The sequence below is a fragment of the Bison bison genome, unplaced genomic scaffold (genome assembly GCF_000754665.1).
Source record: "Bison bison bison isolate TAMUID 2011002044 unplaced genomic scaffold, Bison_UMD1.0 scf7180017864487, whole genome shotgun sequence".
NCBI classification, from domain to species: domain Eukaryota; kingdom Metazoa; phylum Chordata; class Mammalia; order Artiodactyla; family Bovidae; genus Bison; species Bison bison.
This window is the reverse complement of record NW_011495047.1, coordinates 7135534-7143400: the sequence shown is the minus strand read 5'-3', so window position 1 is coordinate 7143400 and position 7867 is coordinate 7135534. Positions and strand designations below refer to the sequence as shown.

Here is a 7867-nt window from a genome sequence, read left to right as displayed (position 1 = left end):
CACTGCCTTTCTTTGGGATTGGAATGAAAACTGACCTTTTCCAGTCCTGTGGCCACTGCTGACTTTTCCAAATTTGCTGGCATATTGAGTGCAGCTCTTTCACAGCATCATCTTTCAGGATTTGGAATAGCTCAACTGGAATTCCATCACCTCCACTAGCTTTGTCCATAGTGATGCTTTCTAAGGCCCACTTGCCTTCACATTCCAGGATGTCTAGCTCTAGGTCAGTGATCACACCATCGTGATTATCTGGGTTGTGAAGATCTTTTTTGTACAGTTCTTCTGTGTATTCTTGCCATCTCTTCTTAATATCTTCTGCTTCTGTTAGGTCCATACCATTTCTGTCCTTTATCGAGCCCGTCTTTGCATGAAATGTTCCTTTGGTATCTCTGATTTTCTTGAAGAGATCCCTAGTCTTTCCCATTCTGTTGTTTTCCTCTATTTCTTTGCATTGATCACTGAAGAAGACTTTCTTATCTCTTCTTGCTATTCTTTGGAACTCTGCATTCAGATGTTTATATCTTTCCTTTTCTCCTTTGCTTTTCACTTCTCTTCTTTTCACAGCTATTTGTAAGGCCTCCCCAGACAGCCATTTTGCTTTTTTGCATTTCTTTTCCATGGGGATGGTCTTGATCCCTGTCTCCTGTACAATGTCTCGAACCTCATTCCATAGTTCATCAGGCACTCTATCTATCAGATCTAGGTCCTTAAATCTATTTCTCACTTCCACTGTATAATCATAAGGGATTTGATTTAGGTCATACCTGAATGGTCTAGTGGTTTTCCCTACTTTCTTCAATTTAAGTCTGAATTTGGCAATAAGGAGTTCATGGTCTGAGCCACAGTCAGCTCCTGGTCTTGTTTTTGCTGACTGTATAGAGCTTCTCCATCTTTGGCTGCGAAGAATATAATCAATCTGATTTCGGTGTTGACCATCCGGTGATGTCCATGTATAGAGTCTTCTCTTGTGTTGTTGGAAGAGGGTGTTTGTTATGACCAGTGCATTTTCTTGGCAAAACATATGAGAGCAGGACAATAAAAAAGGCTGAGCACTGAAGAATTGATGCCTTTGAACTGTGGTGCTGGAGAAATCTCTTGAGAGTCCCTTGGACAGTAAGATCAAACCAATCAATCCTAAAGGAAATCAATCCTGAATATTCATTGGAAGGACTGATGCTGAAGCTCTAATACCTTGGCCATGTAATGTGAAAAGCCAACTCAGTGGAAAAGACCCTGATAATGGGAAAAAGTTGAGGGTGGAGGAGAAAGGGGCAACAGAAGATGAGATGGTTGGATGGCATCACCAACTCAATGGACATGAGTTTGAGCAAACTCCAGGAGATGGTGAAGGACAGGGAAGCCTGGTGTGCTGCAGTCCATAGGGTCACAAAGAGTCAGATACAACTGAGTGACTGAAAAACAACAAAATGAACTCACAGGCATGACACACACACGTACTCAATACATGTCCCAACCGTAGTCCAGGGAAGACACTGACCAGCACAACTCCTCTGGAATGGACAGGAAGGGACAGGAAGGAAAGGAAGACCACATTTATACATCTGTACTCTAGCTGTCCCCCACTCCCTGCTTCCTCTGGGTAGAAGGAGGATAGACCTTATTGACAAAACTGAAAGTTTTCTTTCTTCAAGGTTGTTGATGGTGGAGACGTGGAGATCATGGTGATGCTAAAGGTGGGTGGTGACAGGTTGATAAATGATCATATTCCCATGTCCTTATTCTACAAAATACTTTCATGGCCATTATCGCATCTGAGTCCATCAAGGCAGAAATTATACCAATTTTAGGAAGTAGAAGAATGAGGTATTTATCTTATGTACTATTTAAAAATTTTTTTATTTTATATTGGAGTATAGTTGATTAAGAATATTGTCTAGTTTTGGTTGTACAGCAAAGTGTATACCTAAATACATATATACATATACATATACAAAAAAATTCTTTTTCAAATTTTTTCCCATTTAGGTTATTATGGAGCATTGAGCAGAGTTTCCTGTGCTATACAGCGGGTGGTTGTTGGCTACCTATTTCAAATATAGCAATGTGCACGTCAGTATGAGGTATTTAAAAACAGAATAAAACAAATCTGGACCGTCTCTACCTGGCTATCTCATGGAACTCCATTTAATCTTCCAGAGAAAAATGTGGAGAGGGTCCTGACATGGGTATGCCTCTTCCCATCCCTGAGTGGGAGTTCCACCCAGCTGTGTCCAGCTATGATATGGACTCTGACCCTACTTCTCCACTCCCCAGGAGACAGCCCACAATGCCTGCCCCCATCCTATTCTCTGTCTGGGCCGCTCTGAGCATGCCCGGTGTGTGGGTTGCAGCCTTACTACTTCTGAGGTTTGGGTCGGTGGGTCTCATACATTGTCCCATTCCAGTTATTCCTCCCAATTATTGAGGTAACAGATAAGGAGCCTGGAACCTAGAAGAATCACTGTGCCTCAGATCACACCATTAGAAAGTGCAGTCTGGGTTTAGACTCTGAGGTCTGCATCCGGTAGGAGAAATTACTGCATCTCTTCTTCCAGCCCAGCTGCCCCCTCCCTTCACTTATCAGATACCAGAACACAGCTGTCTCTCCCTAAGCTGTTCTGGGTGGGGCTGAGCTGGGTGGGGCAGCCCTGTGTAGTGTTCAGTGAAGATGTGGCCCCTATAGGCAAATTCAGCCAGACGTTGATGCAGAGCAGCAGTTCTGACTGGTGAGAGCTGCTGCCCATGGGTGGGGGTGGGGAACTGGGAGGGTAGGAAGTGTCAGGTCTGGTTGGATCAAGGTCCCTGAAAAGAGAACTTAGAATCGTCTAGGAAAGAATTCCTGCTGGATTGAGGGAGAGGGGTTAGGGAATGCCAGGTGACTGAGGGTGTGCAGGAGAGGGTGACTGACGGAAGGGAGGATTCCAGGGACAGTAGGAGCCCCAGAGGCTGGGAATGGCAAGCTGGAGGTCCCAGCGCGGGCTTCACTCTTGCCTTGACTCCATCTCCATCCGTGCTGTGATGAGAATCCTCCGGCCCCAGCCATCCTTCCCAGAGAAAGGGCTTCCAGAAAGCTAAAACGACCCATGAACTGAGATCTGGGGGCTGGCGGGTGTAAACTGAAGCAGGAGTCTACTCCTGCCCACCTCCTTGTGTCTTTGCCAGGTGAGAAGGGAGCAGAAAGGAGAGCCTGGAGTCTGGATCGCCTTGCAAGTTGCCAGCCATGCCCGCTCCTCTGCTTCCGCTGCTTCTCCGCACGCTGTTGGCCCGCCTGCTGCTGCCCGCTGCCCGCCTGGCCCGCCAGCACCTCCTGCCCCTGCTGCGCCGGCTGGCCCGCCGCCTGGGCTCCCAGGATTTGCGAGAGGCTTTGCTGGGCTGTCTGTTGTTCGTCCTCAGTCAGAGACGCCCACCGGACGCCGGGGAGGCTTCCAGAGTGGCCCGCCTGGAGAGGAGGGAGAGGCTAGCCTCCCAAAAATGAGCCCATGAATCCTGGTAGCAGCTGTGCCCCCTGAAATGCTTTATTTCGGAGTAAGACAGTCCTGGCTCCATCACTGACTGCAGCCTGCCCAGTGGGCAGAAGACGTGGTGGGGGACTGAGCATGAGAGGGGTCCAGCTAGGACATGCCCCCCACCTCCCAGCAGAAAGGATTGGAGGGATGCTCTGTTTCCAGAAAACAGATCACCGTCCCTCCCTCCCAGCATTCTTCCCAAGACCTGCTCTAATCACCTCTGGCCTCTGGTGGGAGGGGTACTGACACTCCTCCACTACTCACACCCCCAGGCAAATGGAGAGAGGAGGTCCTTGAGGGACAATGCTTAACCCTGGGACAATGGACAATTCGGCTAATCCAGACTGTCTCTGGTTTGAGATTTCCCAAATAATAAGAACTTGGTTCCCTACTAGGGAGTTAGTCCTGCCCCCAAAGCCCAGTATGCAATAGGGGCTCAATAAATATTTGTTGCCTTTAATTCTTAGGATGCCTTTGACAGTCCTGTCACACTCCTGCACTGCAGGACAGTCGAAACTGTCCAGAGACGGGTGGGGGAACACCTCAAGCCTTCCTTTTGCTACCTCTGTCATTGTCCCTCTCAGTCCCAATGCCCTGGAAGCTGTTTCTCTTTCTAACTTGAATGTCTCACGCTGGGAGTCAGCAGTCTTGGGTCTTGCTGGGAGCTCAGGGTAAGGAGGTTAATGTCCTCCGGAGAGTGTGAACACTCTTCTTAGCTAGTGGTGTGGGAAGAGGGAGATTTGTTTTCGGAGGGACCCTGTGGGCAGCAACCCGCTCCCCCTCAGAAGCGGACTAGAGATGCATACCCCTGAGGGGTACTCTGCCCAGGATGGGATCTAGGGGGCACAGGGTAATCTGAGGAATTCACCTCTTCATTTCTCTTCTCCAGTGGGAGGCCCCTCGGGGATCTCAAACAAGAATTGTCAGAGGCATTTTGCAAACCTGCCTCCAGATACTTTGCTTACTATTCTCCTGCAACATTCCCCCCTCCTACCCGCCTCCACCCAGCCCTGGGCTTCCGGCTCAAGGCGGTAAGGACCACAGGCGACAAGCCCCTTGCAGGACCCTCATCCTGTCTGCACACCCCATTAGAAGGCTGGCCTGGGGGGAAGACTCCAGATCAGAGCTGTGGGCCCCCAAGCCGGCCCCGCGGGGCTTTCCGCCAGGCCCCGCTTCCCTACACCGGGACACCATCTGCTTCCTCCAGGGGTCATCAAAAGCCAGTGCACGTGCTCGCACCCCCCACCCCCCGCCGCCCACTCAGAAAGGTGGCCTGGGGGAGGAGCGGGATGAAGGGGATTCGAACCCCTGGTCCCTTCCAAGGCCCCGGGCGCCTTATTTATTCAGCCCGCTCCAGGCTTCTTCTCCCGCTGGCCTCCCGGAGAGTTCCTCTCTTGGGAGTCTGCAACCGTGCGCGGGGCGGACGCCGGGGTAGTGCGTTGCAGCCCCTTCCCCGCCCGGTGGCACAGACGGGTCAGACCCGGAGTGGTCTGCAGTTTCCGGCCATGGCGACGACACCAGTCCCGCATGGAGGAGGCCAAACGGGAACCAGGGGCCAACTGGCCCGGGAACTTCCGTTCCCGATCCCCGACACCGGAGGCCCCCTGGGAAGTCCCAGCAGGTGCGCGGGACAGCAAAGGCGGGCAGCAGAGGCGGGCAGCGGCGAGGGGGGCGGGGCAGCGGTGAGGGGCGGGGCCTGCTATTTCCCCGGCGGGCGGGGCGGGGCGGGGCGGAGAACGGAGTGGGCAGGGCTATCGTGGTGCGGGGGTGGGGGGTTGGAAATCAACGGAGTTCGCATCTGCGGTTTCTGGCGGAGATCATTTCCCCGGATTTTTCAGGTCGTGGTGAGATAACTGCCCGATGCCTAATCACTTGCAGATGTGTCCAGGGTCAGAGAATTCGGAGCAAAGGATGAGGCAGATGTTTGAGATATGAAGCTGGAAAACCAAGTTCAGTCTTCTTGAACCCTGACTCCCTTACACACCCAGTAAGGAAGGTGAGGGACTTGAGGTATCTTACTGAAAGGGCTTGATTCTGTCTTCATCTTAGCTGATATTTTGTTCGTCATGGATTTTTGTTTCTTGCATTCACTTTGATTTTTTAAAAAAAATACTGTATTAAAACATTATCCGGATTCTGGACTATTTGGGCTCCCCCTTAAATATTGCATCTCAGACAAGTTGCCTCTTTGGCCTCTCTCTGGCCCCAGCCCTGCCACAAGGCCATGGAGATAGACTCACAAACACAACTGAGAACATACAGTCATGAGACACATTGGCGACAAAGTGCAGAGCCAAGCAAACACACAGCAAACACAGATGGAGGCAGGGCTAGGAAGAGATAGGACTGTGTGTGTGAGGTGATGAGGCACCCTTGGGGCCTGGAATGGGGAGGAGGGAGTCACAGGTCACAGCCTCACAGAGGTGCGGGATCGGGTGGGGGTGGGGGTGCAGCTGGATCAGCGCTTCACACCCTACTCCTGTACCCAGGACCTGAGGGACCCAAAAGATTGGGCAGCGAATGACAAGCACTGGCCTGGTGGGCACAGGCCACTGTGAATTGGGCTCCGAGGTTGTCCAGAAGAGGGCCCTGGCCCTCAGCAACCATCCCTGCATAGAGAGGTGGTGCTGGAGGGGTGTGGGTGCTGGCTGGGGGCCCAGGCAAGGAGAGTGCCAGACAGGCTTCTGTCCAGCAATAACAGCCCTGCCTGTTGACATCTACTAGCAGGCTAGGCTTCAGCGGGGGTGGGGAGGAGAACCAGCCTTCCCCTGTCTGGTCTGGGACCCTCACCACTTCCTCCTAATCTCTTTCCGCTTACAGCCCCCTTTGCACACAACTGCAGCCACTGGCCACCAGCCTGGCTATTGATGCCGGATCCATTTGGCCACTAAAGCCTGCCACCCCCACAGGCTCAGAGACGGGAAATGAGGATGCGGAGAGAGACAGGGGCCAAGAAAAAGGGGAGAGGAGGGCCCGGAGAGGTAGAGAGAGGCTGGACAAACACAGGGTAGGAATGCAGTGGGGGAGACCCAGACATAAAGCTGCCCTCAAGCTGTGGGGCAGTGCCTAGAAAAACACTACTCATACCCCTCTTCCTGCCCTCTGTTGGTTAAGGCCAGGGGATGATTGTGTGTCATGTCTCTGTGGGTCCCTGAGCCAGTAGGCTGGCAACAGCTGTTCCGAGTATCTTGGGTTGAATCCACCGATCAGTCCTAAGAAGAAAAATTACCCTTTGCCTCAAAGCCCAGTCTGTTCACTGGAGAGAGAGTGTGACTCTCCCTTATCCCTATGATGTTAGTACTGCTAATTGTTAATTAGTGTCTGTGACTTTCTCCAGGGTAAAGGCCCCTTGGGTAATTGGGTTCAGGGAGTGGGACTGGACTGGATTTTCTGTCCTCAGCATCTCTCTAGCCTTTCGATTGTCCCCCTGTACTGAAGGCTGCTGCAGGAGCAGTGATTCCCCTGTCCCCCCAAATTTACTGACCAACCAAAAAGGAGGGAATCCTTCCTCCTTCCTTGCAGGTACAAGAAGGACCAATCATCCCTCAGCGTGCCCACCCCCTTCCTCCTCAGATTGGGAGGATGTGGGGCTCAGCAAGGCTTCCCTCCCTGAGTATCAAGATTACAGGATTCACTCAGGATGTAAGGCTTTTCCCGTTCCCAGAAGTGCCTTAGCTTTTCCAAAGTTCTGGATTTAGAAAGGGTGAATCATGAGAGGGCTACAGTAGGGCTGCCACCCCACCCCCAACATTCTCCTCCACCCCCTACACACATATCTCTCTAAAGTGTGAGCCGATCTGTAAGTGTTAGAGGTGGGAAAACCCTGGTCACACATCATACTGATTCGGTCAGAGGGATGCCCCGGCATGGGGACTGAGAGGATAGTTCCAAACGAAGAAAGTGGCACTGAAAAGGGAAGGGGGCGCCGGAAGGAAAAAGGTGCGGTGTGAGAGTGGTGTATGTAGGAGGCAGCTTCGCGAGCCATAACGGAACATTTGAGACGGTGTTTGGACCGGGCGGTGGTGGGGGTGGGGGGCTCCGGATCTGCCTGAGCAGGATTGTCGCTGGGAGAGTCCCGAGACGGCCGTGTAGGAGTTTGTGTAACCCCAGCGAGGAGACCAGGGATACACTCCGTGATGGGGCAGCGTTTGGCGGGGCAGGGCCCCCAGAAGGCCAGTCTATAGAAATAGTACAAAGTGTGGACCAGTCAGGTACGGGGTCTCGGGTTTGGGGGTTCCTCGTGGCTCTGGGCTGACGTGCGGGGGGCGGGGAGGGGGCGGGGCCGCGGCGGGGGCGGGGAGGGGGCGGGGCCGCGGCGAGCGCGGGGGAGCGGACGTGGGCGGGGCGCGCCGGGGCGGGGC

General features: G+C 52.8%; 1 long non-coding RNA gene across 1 annotated transcript; it reads left to right on the top strand.

Annotated features, from left to right (window-relative positions):
• Positions 1-2657: 2657 nt before the first annotated feature.
• Positions 2658-3966, top strand: LOC105005199. Its single transcript, XR_827295.1, has 2 exons — positions 2658-2726; positions 3163-3966. It is a non-coding gene; the product is annotated as an uncharacterized LOC105005199 (long non-coding RNA).
• The last annotated feature ends 3901 nt before the right edge of the window (positions 3967-7867 follow it).